General features: G+C 43.0%; 1 protein-coding gene across 3 annotated transcripts in view; it reads left to right on the forward strand.

Moving 5' to 3' along the window:
• Positions 1-16,969, forward strand: part of LOC309700300 (uncharacterized protein) — an 81,461-nt gene that overhangs the window by 3,358 nt on the left and 61,134 nt on the right. The window lies entirely within an intron of this gene.

Raw genomic sequence — 16,969 nt, forward strand, 5'->3', positions numbered from 1 at the left:
AAAGATCTCCTGGGGCGATAAGTACTAAGGAGTTCTGACAGGTAAGAAGGTGCAGTGCCATTTAAAACACAATACACAATACCAGCAGCTGTACAAGTATTAACTGGAAATGAAGAATATAATGTCCAGTGATGTGCAATCCACATTATGTCTTCTGCAGTGCAAATATGCTTAAAGTAATTTAAGTGATGAAGTGAAAACAATGTCCAGAAAGTCCAGTGTGTGTGTAAGAACCATATGTGTGGGTCAGTACTGTGTGGTGGTGTGATTGAGAGACCGTATCGCCTGCGGGAAGAAGCTCCTCCTCAGTCTCTCTGTGTTGGTCTTCAGGGAGCGGAATCGCTTTCCTGACCTCAACAGAGAGAACAGTCTGTTGTTGGGATGGCTGAGGTCCTTCACGATCTTCCTGGCCTTGGTCCAGCACCGCCTGCTGTAGATTGAGTGCAGGTCAGGGAGCTCGGAGCGGATGGTGCGCTCAGCTGACCGCACAACCCTCTGTAGAGCTCGTCTGTCCTGCATGGTGCTGTTCCCGAACCAGGTTAAGATGTTTCCCGCCAGGATGCTCTCTATGGTGCACGAGTAAAAGTTCCTGAGCACCTTGGAGGGCAGTTGGAAGCCTCTCAAGCGTCTGAGGTGGTAGAGACGCTGACGGGCCTTTTTCACCACGGTGTTGATGTGACAGGACCATGACAGGTCCTGCGTGATGTGAACTCCGAGGTATTTGAAGCTGTCCACTCTCTCCACTGGGCACTCGTTGATGAAGGGGGTCTGGTAGTTCCTCTCCTGCTTAGTGCTGAAGTCCACTATCAGCTCCTTTGTCTTACTGACGTTTAGAAGGAGGTTGTTCCTCTGGCACCAGTTCTCCAGATTCCTAATCTCCTTCAGGTAGGCCGTCTCGTTGTTATCAGAGATCAGGCCCACCACGACGGTGTCGTCAGCAAACTTGATGATGGTGGTGGAGCTGGTAGTGGCCACACAGTCATATGTGTACAAAGAGTACAGCAGGGGGCTCAGAACACACCCCTGGGGGGCTCCAGTGCTGAGAGTGGTGGAGGCTGAGACATGTCCGCCCATCCTTACTGCCTGTGGTCTGCCAGTTAGGAAGTTGGAGATCCACTGACACATAGATGAGCTGAGTCCCAGATGCTCCAGCTTGGTGGTGAGTGTGGAGGGAATTATGGTGTTAAATGCAGAGCTGTAGTCTATGAAGAGCATTTTAACATAATTCCCCCTTTTAGTGTCCAAGTGAGTGAGTGATGTGTGGAGGAGATGAGAGATGGCATCGTCTGTGGAACGATTTGGACGGTAAGCGAACTGTAGTGGGTCCAGTGTGTCTGGTAGTGAAGAAATGATGAAGTCTCTGACCAGGCGTTCAAAGCACTTCATCACTACTGAGGTGAGGGCTACAGGGCGATAGTCATTGAGAGAAGCAGGGTGGGGTTTCTTCGGGACAGGAACAATGATGGACTCTTTGAAGCATGTGGGGATCACCGACTGAGATAAAGAGATGTTGAATATCTCAGTGAACACAGGAGCTAGCTGGTATGCGCAGTCTCTGAGGATACGACCTGGGATGCCGTCTGGTCCTGCTGCTTTCCTGGTGTTCACTCTTTTGAAGGCTCTCCTTACTTCATGCTCGGAGATGAAGAGAACGTTTCCGGTATTACTATTCATCATCACTGTGAACTCCATCTTTTTTCACTATACAAAGTCTTCCTGTCCAACGATACTTTGAATAGGCTGGGAGTCAATTGACTTTGCAACTTGTAGCCTTAAACTCCACATGATGATAGCTTCAGCTCTGCAGCCCTGTTGCTTCTTCTCTAGCATTAGCATCACGCATGTACTCAGTGCTGTCAACTGGCACAGCTGGCAAATATAAATTGTTTAAAAATCCAAAAGCAAGAAAAAAAGATTTGTAAAGTAGTAAAGTAATTAGTAATTAAGAATAATTGAGTAAGTGATTAAGGAAATGCTGAAAAAAGCAAGAAAAACACACGAAAGCTTCAACAGGCTGCCACTCAGCAGTGTGCCATGTTAATTAGGACCTACAAGTCTTTTGTTAGGCATGGATGAAGAGCATTGTGAACGTCATTCTTTTTTCAGTAATGAATGAACTTATCATTGACGTAGGCACTTGTCCACCAAGGCCGTTTCTAGTATCCCGCTCTTTAAAAGAAGATATAGCTGTCAGAGACACTTTGTATGCACAGGAAGCATGCTGTAACAACAGAGGACAGATGGATGTAGCGGGTACCTAGGCTGTGGGATAGGAGCAGAGGTGATCAGTCCTAGAAAAAGGCCTACAGCTTTTTGGATTCAACAATAATGCAGAATCTGCTGTCTAGTTGTAGTAGGAAGAGCTGGTAAAGTCTAAACTAGTGTGTGTTAATTGAGCTTAACCACACAGATTCTTCATCTTGTGACCTCCTTGTTACAAGATAGTCTCTCTAATCACTCATCCACCCTGTTCGCCCTTCTACCCGGAGCTCCAACCATGGCTGGCTCACCGCTAGTTTCCCAAACGAGCCCTGACAGCCAGTGTCATATTTCATTCCTCACGGACGTTGCCCCTCAACAGAGAGGACACTCATGCAGGGCATTCTTACAGTCAGGGGCTGCTCCCCCAGATATTGGCATCTCTAATATTTGCTGCCGCTCTACCCTCTGATCTTGTGTTAGCTAATCTGTGAGGAGGACATAAGGACTGGGTAAAGAAAACAGAAAAAAACATTCTTCAGAATTTTTGAAAGACGAAGTATACAACCTGCCTACCAGGCCTGATCCTTGGTCATCCACTGTAAAAATGTCTTTTTTTGAGCAGTTTCTGTAGACAACAACACATTCCAGGCAAAAACTTGTTGCATGTTCCCAAAAAGCCGTCAAGGGACGTTTATGTGTTTCTGTGTTAACAGGGTTATGACATTTAACCTGCTGTTTGTGGTTTTACACCCTTAATTGGCAAACAAAATTGCACACAACTGGCCTGCTGACATATTCTGGATGATGTTAGGTCAGCTATATGTAACCAGCTGAGTCCTGCCACTGTATTTTAGTAAAGTGCTAATATTTGGCTGGATTTTTATGGGTTTTGCAGTTTAAAAACAATATAATGTACTACTGTAATGAATTACATTTTTTATTGAAGCACAACAAAGAGCAAATGAGGAAAGTGATGCAAAACATTAATGAAGCTACATTGTACAACCCTTTAGATTAAACCTGGAGAATTCTACACGCAAATATTAGCCTTCAGATTGTAGTGGACTACAGTATTGCTGGAGAGATCGAAAAGCTGCTCGAGTCTTTGCTGGTTTCTTACATGTTTGAAGGTCTTGAAAAAGCATTGGCGGGATTTTGCCTTTCAATGTGAGGTTATTTTATGTCACTTCAAAACCAGAACTTATTTTAGGACTTAATGGTAGTCTGAACGATGCAGCTGGAGCAGCAGTGCTTACATGTGAGGCTGGTCTGATTTTTCGGACTGGGAACAAACCACTAATGAGCCTTAGCTTTTTACCGAATAGGCTGGGGACCTCTTGTTAGCCTAGCGTAGTAGCTAAGCTACTTAGTGCTGAGCCTTTATGATTTCCAGATGTGCAAGCTAAACAGCTCAATTGTTTTCTCCTCATCCTTTTGCAAACAGCCAACTGACTGCAGTTGGAGGCTAATACACTGAGTGAAGTGTGCTAGAGGACTGAATGAAGCTCATTGTTAGAGTATTGTTAGAACATACCAACTCTATTGGGTTTCTCGAGGTTTTTTGAACATGTTTTCTCTTTTGTGTTTTTTTTTCTTCTTTTTTAGTTCATCCATTAAGGGAAAAGATTGGATGGTAATGTAGTGGAAATAAAGTCCCCAAGGATTCGGGGTAAATTGCTTCTCTGGGTTTGAAGCTTCTTAAGTAAACCAGAACATCTCTTCACTGTGTTAGCGTGCACACGCTTGAGTGCGTCTGCTTGTCAGGGTCGTATTTTGGATGAATGGAAACCCCCTAGTTCATAGAAGCATCACGCAAAGGAGCTCTGTGAAGCCAGTGTGAAACATAAAAACAGATGGAAGACATGATTACGGCGATAGCACATTTCGTTCCTTGTGAGTCTTGTTTTTAACTAGTCTGCTGGAACAAGGGGCAGCTGACTGCGTGTAGTGGACGTCCTGGCCAGCATCCAGGAAGGGGTTTTACTGTGACCGCTGCCGAATGTGTCTGAAGAGAGGCTTAAAAGCATATCTAACATCCTCTCTCTCACACATGCCACAGAGAGACGATGGAAAAATATGCAGGATGAAATCATCAGACTCTGCAAACCCACTTTGGCTTCACATAACTCAGTTTTACCCGAGAAGCAGGTATTTGAATTAATTAATTAATCAGCAATTTTAATAATTTGTTAATTGCTTTCACGCCAAATCAAAAGGACCCTCTGGTTCTTGTTCTTGAATATGAAGATTTGTTACTTTACTACATAATTTATGCCATTGGCAAGACAAAACAACTGGTTTTGTCTTTTTTATGTCTCATTTTAACGTCTTCTTTCACTGTTTTGACATTTTGGAGTACATAATTTAATGAATAATGCCTTACATGTCCGCCTCAGGATGCCTGGTAGCTACTTTGTAATTCTAATCACATTTTCCTTCTCTGTGTGTCAATTAATGCATTACAATAATACCCGAAAAGCTGATAATGCCAAAGAAATTGCACCATTATGGTCATTGGCTTTGTTAGATTTCCTATGTTTTCACATCTTTCATACATTTAAATGTCTGTGAAATGACAGCTCAACTCTAATGATTCAGAATAATAAGACACTCAAGTCAACCAAATATAATTTGACAAAACGTTTACTGGAACTGACGTTTTGTTTGTCGCTTGCAGCTGTTTGTAGGTGTCTCTAATCTCAGTTTATTGCATTCTTGGAATATCAGGTAGCAGCAGAAACCAAGAGTTTTGTTATTTTACACATTTAGCACAACATCATCAATGAATCATAACTGTTATTGTTATAATTCCCAACACAGAGACAGAATTCATAACAGGAACATTGTGCACATTTTTTAACGTTTCAGAAAAGTGAGGGGTCTTGAGTCGCAGTTTAGAGTTGCAGCTGTAATCGCAGCTGTAGCATTTTTAGTTAGTAAACATGTGATTGGTTTCCTCAGGTCAGAAATATTTTGGGGGGGTCTTTCACTATAGCTTATTTGGTTGAGCAGGTGAACCATATGCTGTAAGACCATTTCAGAAGTCCAGGTTTGGATCTGCCCAAGGCTTTTTGTTCTGTCTCTCCCTAACCTGCTCTCTCTCCAAGCTTTCTTAACCACTCCTTAGTGTCCTATCATAATAAAGGCTAAAAAGTGTTATGTACAGCAGCGGTCCCCAACCCCCGGGCCTCGGACCGGTGCCGGTCCGTGAGTCGTTTGGTACCGGGCTGCGAGAGTTGAGGCTCAGGTGTGAAATGTATGGTTTTCAGGGTTTTTATCAGTTTTCAACGTTATTTTGTTATCGTTTTTATCGTTAACTCGGTTTTCCTGGGTCTTTTCACGTGTGTTATGAATAAATCTTCTTTGTTTTCGGTACCGGTACTAGTTTTATTTTGTTGTATTTATCCGCGATACCTTACAGGCCGGTCCGTGAAAATATTGTCGGGCATAAACCAGTCCGTGGCGCAATAACGGTTGGGGACCGCTGATGTACAGTTCATTATTGTCCTGGAAGTCTTGTACTACCTTAAGTCTTTCCCCCATAATGGCATTTGACAATCTCTCCTGTACCCTTAATGGCAAGTTTTGAGACCTCAGTAAAAATTAAAAGACGGGGTTTGACAACCATTAGATTCGTTTCCAAGGTAACTCCATAGGGAGAGACCGGCCTCAATAACTTCCTAGTCATTTTGTCCTATAAGCAGCCCTGAAATATGACAGATATTGGTCAGATCAGAAAAGTTGTTCAAGGTTACATGACTCCTGGAAGGCTTTAAAGGGGTATAGAGTTAATGCAGCCTTAGTTGTGTTTATTTGTTCTCCCCACCAAAGACAGGAATAACCTATTAGGAGGTCATGTAGGGGATCACTTAGGAAATGTCTCCAATAGCAGTCATTTACATATATTGTTTTTCCAATTGTAGACAAAGTCAAAATCAGTAACAGATAATGAAAGCATTAGAGCCACAATGACTAAATAAAGTAAAAATTTTCTGATGTTTGTAGGCAAGAAATTGACTATATATGACATGACAGATCAATTAATAGTGAAGCTGTAGGCTCTAGTGCAACACTTAGGCTACGTTCACACCCCAGGCGAAAGCGCATCAAATCTGACTTTTTTGACCCTATGCGACCCATATCCGATCATGGTATGACAGTGTGAACGGCACAAATCCGATATTTTCAAATCCGATCTGGGTCACTTTCGTATGTGGTACTGAATCCGATACATATCCGATGTTTTAGAAAGCGACTGCTGTTTGAACGGTCATGTCGCATTAAATCTGTCTTTTACGTCACTGACACAAGACAGAAGCCAATTATCAGCTCCGGAGAAGCGCCCGATACGACATCGCGAACGCTTCCTGGCCATTGGTGAAACTGCTGGGAAGACAACGTTGGAGAAACGTTAACATTTTATTTGTACTGCATAATCTGCAGATTCTGACAGAAATCTGTAACTATCCTTTGAAGCACCGCTCCTCTCTAAAACAGCAATAAGGATCATTATTAGGTTATCTACATTATTATGTAAATAACAAAATAACTTAAAGAAAAAAATGGGAAACGTAAAGTTTGAAGTCTTTATATTAAGGGCCATCAGTCAAACAATATTGTTTGCTCTGGGTCTAAACAGAGCGCGTTGTGTGTGAAGTCTTCTTTTGCGCATGCGGGCCGCTTTGAGCGTTCACACTAGAGCGTGTTTGCTGTCGCATTTTAGTTGTAGTGTGAACAAGCAGACGAAAAAATCGGATTTGATCAAAAAATCGGAATTGAGCATTAAGACCTGCAGTGTGAACGTAGCCTTATTCACATGTATCCTCCAACCTGGACTCTCTCTATTGATTTGAATTGTTGACAGGGGCCTATTGCTCCACTGGGACCATCAAGGCCCTTCCCACTCACCAGGGCAACCCCTGCCATGGAAACCAGCCCCTCAAAGGAATGACCCTCTTTGAGTGTGTAGCCCCTCTGTGCGTCTCTGCCTCGACTTGTAAAAAAAAAAGATACAGACAGAAGCCTAGAAAAAAGCCTTTCTGTCCTTTTTATCACAGCATAATGTTCCCTTTCCTCGCTGTTCCTTTCTTTTCCTCCACACACCTTCAACTGGATCTGGGAATCCGCTGATTGGTCTACAAGCAGTACCATCAATAAAATTAAGAATATCTGCTTGTTTGTTTGTTTTTTTGTATTGTAATTCCTCATAATTCCAGCTAATCTTGAACTTTGAATGGCCCAGCTGCATTGAGTTGTCCCCAAGGTGCCGTCTACTGAAGGTGGGATGGGGAGACTTCACTACTTCGGGTCACCTCATTAAATCAAACAACATAAATCTCTACAGAAAAAGGAGACTTAAGCTTTATTTAGGAGCGTCAACAGATGTTTGCGAATGCCCCCCCCTCGCGGGAAGGAGACTGTTGTTTTCCACCACAATGAGCTGGGTGACATTTTTTTTTCTTAAGGAGAGATTTGTATTCCTGGGTGCCATTGACTCAGTGTGCCTGCTGACAGTATCTGGTGATAAACGGGCAATAAACTGGAGAATCGGAGCCGCATGCTTTCACATGGCACGTCTGCAGTGCTTGAAACTTGTAGCTAAGAACATAGAAAAAGAAGAAGGCAGAAGGTTTTGGGGAAATTCAGCATTTGTACATGATGCAACTGGCTGCAAAGGTTTTCCATATTTCCAATCCTTTTATTTATTATTTGAGTCATACTTATATAGTTTGCCTTCTACATCATATATAGCCCCTGTTTTCTTGTAAAACTTACATTCACTGTGTTTTTTTAAGGTTTTATAGCAAATCCATTCAGGTTCTGGGTCTATTGGGAGCAGCAAACCTGTCTTCTGTGTTTTACCTCTGTATCTAAACTGCCTGCCATTTTTTCAGGCAGAGGCCTGAGAGGTAGTATTTTACTATGTTACTGAAGCTTAGGGGGGAAATCCCGCTGTGCATGGAGTCGGTATAGATTGCACAATGTTTTTAGACATATCTGCTTTTCTTCTACCATTTCTTTTTGTTTCTGTTGTGCCAAAATGACTTTCAGTAGGCTTACCTTGCCGTGAAGCTTAAACGCTTTATTACAAATAGAGCTCATTGATGATACCAGCATGTTTTCCCTCAGACCAAGTCCAAACAGCACAGGCGTGAACTTCAAAAGCAGCTTTACGTGGGATGTGTCCTGATGTTATCTCTTTTTTTACCATGTCTACGGCAGCTTTGAGCTCGATCGCCATCTCTGGCTTTGTTTTTGTATTGCGCATCCTTCTGATTCTGCACCCAGAAATTGTTATAGGAAGCCCGCAGTAAAAATATTCTGAGGAAGACAACGTAATTAGCTGCTTCTCTGTGTAAATCCACCAGCTTTCCATCGGTTCCTTTGTCTGCGCACCACGGGTCTCCAATTATTGTCCTTCCAGAGCTCGTCTTTTTCTCAGCTCACCTATCCCCTGCGGGGATGCAGGAGGAGGAGGAGTAGCGGTGTGGGGGGGGGACCCCTGTGGATCTTCATGCCCACATTCAGATGCTAATCCTCCGCCATCTGCTTTCTACCATGATGATGCCTTACTGTCCAAGAGAAAAACCACAAGCTTGATGTGTCCTCAGGGGCTGCCAGGCTGATTGCCTCCCTTTCACCCTAATCTAGGCGCAGCATTATAAACCCCCCACCCCCCACCCCGTTTCTCCCCACATGGGGATCATCTATAGAGATCCCTGTGTGCAGATTCTGTGCAGGGCCATTGGACCCTAGGATAAAAGACCTCATTTTCTGCGTTACCCCTGGTAAGTTCAATCAAAGAGCCTTCCAGCCTGATGAGTTAATCACCACCGGTGCGCCGTCGCGGCCCGCTTAGAGCTGCTGGTCTTTTAGCCGATCAAATGAAGCAGATGTGATTTACACGTAAGTTTAGAGCGCCTCAAGTTTAGCTCCCACTTGTTTGAGTGGGAACAGTTCTCCGGCTTGGTGCTGTGTGTGGGACTGTGCTTGGATTTTGCATCTCCAGGATGACATAATAGAGTGTATTTTGGCACTCGCGGCTGGAAGTTCCTCCTTGTGATTGTAGCCTGTGTTTAGAAGGCAATTCTGTGTTCAACATTATATGGCCATCTATTTTTGCATGAACCAACTCCCCATCCGGAACTAAGCCAAAACGCATTTGCTCAGAAGGCAGATAGTGAAACGACTTAGCCATGTTGTCCCACTGTAATGCACACTAACAATGGGTGGTGCAGTTCAATAAAAGCTGTTGAACCCCAGATAAAAATAAAAAATGTAAATAAGCGATGATTGAAAGCATTGCTGCCCTGATAACTGCTGTGATAAACGCCTCTGAAAGTACACACAGAGTACCCTGCCCCTCTCATGCCTCCCCCAGCCTGAGATCAGATGAAAACTGAACTAGCCAATACAAACAGGAAAGTAAACCCTTCAGATCGTTGACGCACAACGTCCTGGTTCCACCAGCCTTTATCTGTCGTATTCCCACCACAAATTCAGCACAGCTCTGTGCTTTTCAAACTGGGGGAGACGCGGAGTGCATTTTTACTTTATTTTAGCTCGTATGTTCTCAGGCCCAGCTATTTCCTGTGCTGGGTGGCATCCCATCAAAAGACATGTGAACCAGTTGTGCTGGGAACCACAAAGCTGGAGATACAAGACGCTTTAATCTGCATCCACATCTGTGTAATGAAAACACAACACCCGGTCTGGCTAATGCTGCCCTGCATCATTCTGTCTGCACGTGGCAGTGCTGATTGTGTGTGTGTGAATTCCAGCCACTGTGGGTCTGGGTATGCATATGTGTGTGTCTAGCTGTGCAAAGCCAAAGTGACACTCAGTCAGCTGCATTGGAGACGATGTCACTCTGCTGCAGAGCCGGTGATTGCGGCGCTCTGAATGCTGATGATGCACTGACACGAGTGCTCGGTGTCTCTTTCTGACAGATGGACTCACCTGCAGAAGATTGTATCATCACTTTTGTTGCAAATAAATAATAAATTAACTCAGCTGTTGCACAGCATTGTGTGCGACTCAGGAGTTCAAGCTTAGCGTGTGATTTCTGTCATGGTGTTACTGTTTCTTGTTGTTCTTATTCTTTATTTGGTACATACACTTAAATTGAAACTCATTTAGATCATTTTTAAACAAAAAATAGGAAATCACCATTTTGAATGAAAATATTTGATGATGAAATATTTTAAATATAACTATAGACTATTGGCTTAATAATTCTAGTCTTCAGTTGGGAGACCTATATGCATGTACAGATTCAATTCAATTCAATTCAATTTTATTTATATAGCGCCAAATCACAACAAAAGTCGCCTCAAGGCGCTTCATAGATACAGAGAAAAACCCAACAATCATATGACCCCCTATGAGCAAGCACTTTGGCGACAGTGGGAAGGAAAAACTCCCTTTTAACAGGAAGAAACCTCCGGCAGAACCAGGCTCAGGGAGGGGCGGCCATCTGCTGCGACCGGTTGGGGTGAGAGAAGGAAGACAGGATAAAGACATGCTGTGGAAGAGAGACAGAGGTTAATAACAGATATGATTCAATGCAGAGAGGTCTGTTAATACATAGTGAGTGAGAAAGGTGACTGGAAAGGAAAAACTCAATGCATCATGGGAATCCCCCGGCAGCCTACATCTATTGCAGCATAACAAAGGGAGGATTCAGGGTCACCTGGTCCAGCCCTAACTATATGCTTTAGAAAAAAGGAAAGTTTTAAGCCTAATCTTAAAAGTAGAGATAGTGTCTGTCTCCCGAATCCAAACTGGAAGCTGGTTCCACAGAAGAGGGGCCTGAAAACTGAAGGCTCTCCCTCCCATTCTACTTTTAAATACTCTAGGAACAACAAGTAGGCCTGCAGAGCGAGAGCGGAGCGCTCTAATAGGGTGATATGGTACTACAAGGTCATTAAGATAAGATGGGGCCTGATTATTTAAGACCTTGTATGTGAGGAGCAGGATTTTGAATTCAATTCTGGATTTAACAGGAAGCCAATGAAGGGAAGCCAAAACAGGAGAAATATGCTCTCTCTTTCTAGTCCCTGTCAGGACTCTTGCTGCAGCATTTTGGATTAGCTGAAGGCTTTTCAGTGAGTTTTTTGGACATCCTGATAATAATGAATTACAGTAGTCCAGCCTGGAAGTAATAAATGCATGAACTAGTTTTTCAGCGTCACTCTGAGACAGGATATTTCTAATTTTAGAGATGTTGCGCAAATGGAAGAAAGCAGTCTTACATATTTGTTTAATATGTGCGTTGAAGGACATGTCCTGGTCAAAAATGACTCCAAGGTTCCTCACCGCGTTACTGGAGGCCAAGGTAGTGCCATCCAGAGTAAGAATCTGATTAGATACCATATTTCTAAGATTTTCAGGGCCGAGTACAATAACCTCAGTTTTATCTGAATTAAGAAGCAGAAAGTTAGCGGCCATCCAGGTCTTTATGTCTTTAAGACATTCCTGCAGTTTAACTAATTGGTGTGTGTTATCTGGCTTCATGGACAGATAGAGCTGGGTGTCATCTGCATAGCAGTGAAAATGTATGCTATGTCTTCTAATGATACTGCCTAAGGGAAGCATGTATAATGTAAACAGAATTGGTCCTAGCACTGAACCCTGTGGAACTCCATAATTAACCTCAGTGTGTGAAGAGGACTCTCCATTTACATGCACGAATTGGAGTCTATTAGATAGATATCACCTATATGCATATTTAGGGGGGGTTCACACCTGTGACATTTAGTCAGTTTAAATTGTGTGCGGTTCAAGTCCAACCCAACACCTGGTGTAAGTTGCAAGTTTGAGCTAACGTATCCTTTGCATTCTGGGATCCAACAAGGCACCATAGATGTTCAAGGGTAAGCATGGGTTAGCAACTATCTGAGAAATCTAAATTCTCCATGTTCTCAAAATATTTATATAAAAGTATTTAATTGTGCTCCTTCCTCAAACATCTGGTCAGTAAACAGACAGAACATACTGTTTCGATTGGAGTTCGCTTGGATTTTACTGTGTGAAAAGAAACAAAACAGCAGGAAAGTCTACAAGTTTGCAAACTTGTCAACTGACTTCAACCGAAGTAAACGAACAATAGGTGTGGTAAATAAATTGTATTGTTACTGTAGTTTGTGTTCAGTTGTGTTTAAAACAGAAGCATCGTTGACAACTGGTAAATCTTTACCTCGCAGTTGTTTTCATGATATTTTCATTTCTTTTTTGTTATCGGATTTCTTGGGAATGACTCAGGCCTTTTCATTATGACCTTGGCTATAAGCGAGAATTCAAAAGTACTGGGTTAATAGTATCAGCTTCCTTCAAAAAGATAAAGCACCATCATTTTAACACCGTCTGTAAGTTCATAGAGTACCAAGCTTTTATTTCCCAACACATCACCTCTCTGTCAATAAGAGCACCACCGCCGTCCTTGGGTCTTCCTTATTCATTTGACTTTGTTCCCCAATGGAGCCGTAGCCATAGTGACTCATCTCAGTGTCATGGAAACAAAGTACTATCTTTGCAGTAATAACGGCAGCCTCCTGAACCCCACACAAACACGGAGCCCACACAGCGTCCCCAGCTGTGCACTAGAATAATGTCTAGATTAAACTGTGGAGCCTTTGCTTGAATCAAATTTAGTACCATAACCTATTGTCTGATCAATGTAAGAGACCGGTCAACTCAATTTTCAGTATTTTTGAAGGGTCATTCAGAACTCTTGATTGAGTCTTGGATTTGACTTCAGATGTAACCCTGACAGATACACCCTCACTGGGCATGAACTAGACCACTTTTCACGTTCTGTTATTCGACACTTTCGCAAATCAGAGTCTACAGAGACCGCAGAAGTAATCAGAGAGACATATCCTGAGCCACGGCCGGCTCCAAGCATGCAAATGTCAAGTAAAGTTAATGGTGAATGACCTCAGCCTTGAGCCCCTTAAGTGCAGGAAGTCATTATTGGCTTCCCACCCTGCTGGTGTATTATACCTGTGCTCTTTTATCTTAATAACTCTATCTTCAGTATTCACTCCATCCTATTTTGTTAATGGAAACTCATAACTGATTCCCATTCAACAACATCCCCACCCCCCAACTCATCTGGCTGCTTCTCCAGCCTCAAGGGGCTGAACATGTTACCACCTCCCCCTGCTTCTCCTCTCACTCTAACCACAATATTGCTTGTATCACTTACACTAATAGTGTGCACTTAGAGGACCTCAAGGTGAAAGGCTTTGCTGCGATGCTTCCCGATGACAGGAAATGCGCACGGGGAGCACAAATTTGACTACTCATGTTTGCTATTAAAATGCAGTTTTAAAGAGAACCCGTTTGAGTTGGTTGTCATCCAGTCCATGTCAACATCGATGCCGTTGATGTTGACAGAGTGGAAGTGCCTGCAGTGTAAGGTTAAGCTCCCTGGCTGCTTTTACTTTACATGCTGCACAGTTTCAGGTGTACTACATCAATCAATCACAATATTAAAACCAGGTGAAGGCTTGCTCGTGTTTTCAGTTTCACCGCAACTGTGACTGTCGCCGAGTCCTGAGCACAGAGTGGAAGTGAAGCATAGGAAAGCTCACTGCTATGAGTTAGACATCAATGTTATGCACTTTGTTGCTGTCGATAAAACGTGCCAACATTGATGAAATGATTCGATAATCCTGCAGGCATACGATTCTGGAACCTCTTTTCGAATCACACCCCAACTAAACCCTTGCATATCTTCTCATTTAATAGCACACGCTTTTCCAGACTTTCTCATATGAATACACTGGCATTGGTGCTTACATTGGTGGGGGACTCTAAGGGCTGATCATCTTTAAACTACAGCAGCGACATTGTGCAAAGTTTGCAAAGTCAGTTGGAGAGACGTGACCTCCCTGCCCGACTCCATGTACTCCCACTGCAAGTGGCATGCGTGACTCTGTTTAAATGACAACAATAAGGACTCGTCTCATGAAAACAAAGACGTGTTATCCTTTTGGGAGTGACAAAAAAAAAGGAAAAAAGAGAAAGAGGAGTGTTATAAAAAAAAGGAAAGTTTGTGGTGAGTGGAGTAGATAAAAATGATTAAATAAAATGCTCAATAATTAAATGCTGCGCATACCGGCTTAAATATAGGGGAAGAGATATTTGAATAGCTTCCACAAGTTTTCTGTCTGCAGGCTGTGACATGACAGTCGAGTGTGGAGTTAGTAAATTGGGATATGAGGGGACAATTTCTTAGCAGAGCTAGCAGGCTTCAAAGAGCATAGAAGCTAGCAGTTAACACTTTGGACAGTATTACATAAGTGGGCGTGTTGTTGATGTCACATTATTTATGATTTAATGGTGATATATGCTGGTTGCAGAGGTTTTGCTCAGCGTCCTAGCAGACTAGAATTGCCACAGCCCAGAGAGCCAAAGGTTCAGGCTTCAGACTACTAGAAACGCTCAGTTTTGGGCCTTTTTTTTCTTACTCTTAGCTCTTGATATTTTACTCAGTTTCAGACAAATTCTTTCCCAGAATAACTTTATTTTGGAACATGACCAAAATATATATCAGCTTCCAGGTTTCCGCACTGGTTCCAACATGTTTCCAACCAGCTTGTTCAACTCAGGGTGCACTGAGTGGTTGCACCAAAGTCCAATAAATGATTATTTTGAACCGTAAATCATACAAAACCACTCTATTAGAGTACCAGAATAAAAATATGGAGCTGTAAATAAGCATAGTGCTTTTTAAGCAAAAGAAGCACAAAAGAACCATCAGTAATGTGGATGCTAATTTGTAGTAAAATATGAGTTTTAGGGTTTTTTTGATGCAAAAATAAATTCAGAATTACATTCACTTGAAATAGTAACCAGTTTTCATACCATACAGATATACATAAAAACAACCAGCTGCTGGGAACAATGGGAAAGCTGCATCCGCAACACTAAAATGGAACAGAGTGGTTTTCAAAATGGTCTGTTTTATAGTAAATGGGTTAAAACATGCAAAACCACATGTATGGCCCCACGGCAGACGCCAGGATTTACTCTCAATAAAAATAGATGTCGAAACATAACACATTGTTATTCATTTATCATGAGGGTGTTGCTTGCATTTCCCCCCCCCCCATACAGTACAGCCAAAAAATCAACATCATCTCAATTCCTGAGTCGCCTACCATGACTCATTCTTGTTGCGGGGGATGGGAGGAGGGAGGCTTGGACGCTTTACTGACAGGGCGGTTTCCCTGCGCACGGCCTGAATGACAGAGTTGCCCCATAAGACGTGACAGCTGTTGACACCAACTCCGAGATGTGTTTCCACGTGTTTGTCATTTATTGGTGTTAACCATGGCTGCGTGTTTGCATGTCAGGCGGCTGACCTGCCAGCCCAGGATATGGGCTGTGTTTTTTCTCTCGCCCAGAACGTATTTTTATGTTTTTCAGCAAGTAGTATTTTGCACGTGTGAGTGTTCATTTGCTATATTTGAATGCACACGGTATATCATTGGACCTTGCGTCCATGCTAAGTGTGTGGATGTTTTTGTGCTGTGACATCCTCCTCCACTGCAGTAAAAGCCCTGTGCAGCTGGCCCCCTCCGCCCTGCCTGATGACTTCCAGAAACTTCCGCTCTTCACTCAGTCTCAGTGACACATGTGTCCTCTCTCCTCCAAGCCTGGACGCCACAGCAGCTCTGCAGGGCTTATCGTCTCTCCCTCATACTTCTCTCTGAAGAAACAAGCCAACATCTGGACTTAAATATAATTCAGTCCACCAAAAGCCTTGCTAATAGTCATTCCTGAATCGATTATTGGTGTACTTAATTTTATGTGTTTGTGCTTAATCTGCCTTATTATTCTTGCTCAGCACTCAACTGCAACTTGTTCAGGAAGTCATTTGGTACGTTGTCCAAACAACTGTGCGACCTCTGCTGCTCATTTGCTCTTGCTTATTTGCATATAAACCATGAAAAAAGAAGAGCTCACTCTTTCTCTGCCAGTAGCTTAGTGCTGTCCTGTGCTGTTGGAGCTTCAGGACTCTAAACCTCAGCGTCTGACCACTGGTGCCCAGATCTGAGCGCTCCCTGCGTAGGTGCTAATTTAGAACAGATGGCATGTGGAAGCCAAGGTTTAGATCTCCCCTGAGCAGTAAAAGGCTCTGAAATGGGGACATTCCTGCTACAAATTACCTCTGTCTACTTTTCTTTGCTAGTAATCTGCCCCTGAAATGATCCACAGAGAGTTTGCATTATTAGTAAAAGACTCAAGGCATATGCAGAGCAACAAAGGGAAGCAACAGTGGAAGTTACTTTTCCCTCTTTTGGCACGTTTGATTCATTGTGCCACCCTCATTTCCATTTAGTTTGCCTTTGCTGTGCGCGCTTTAAGTCTTGTGCAAAATCTCTGACCTTTGTTCTGTTTGCTTGATTATTTGCTTGCTTTGCTGCATTCAGACACCCTGCAGGTAAAGCAGAAGAGAGAGACGGCTTCAGTTGGAAAATGAGCACCTGAGGCCGATGTTCTCCAAGAGACGTTTGGAGCTTTGAGGTAGCACGGTTGCTGTGACAGGCAGTTTAGTTCTTTAAGGTGCAGTTTGTAGCATTTCTCCGAGCGCTTTTTAATTGCCAATGTGCCAAACCCAAAAAAGATTAGACTTTCACGGATCGACTGATTTCTGTGAGGCATGTCACTCAAGTGGAATTTGTTGCAAAATCAAAAAGATGTGACATTTATGCTTGCTCGTAAGCATTTAGCCTAAATGCCATTCTTCCCCTAC

The sequence above is a fragment of the Aulonocara stuartgranti genome (genome assembly GCF_965226115.1).
Source record: "Aulonocara stuartgranti genome assembly, chromosome: 23".
Lineage (NCBI taxonomy): Eukaryota > Metazoa > Chordata > Actinopteri > Cichliformes > Cichlidae > Aulonocara > Aulonocara stuartgranti.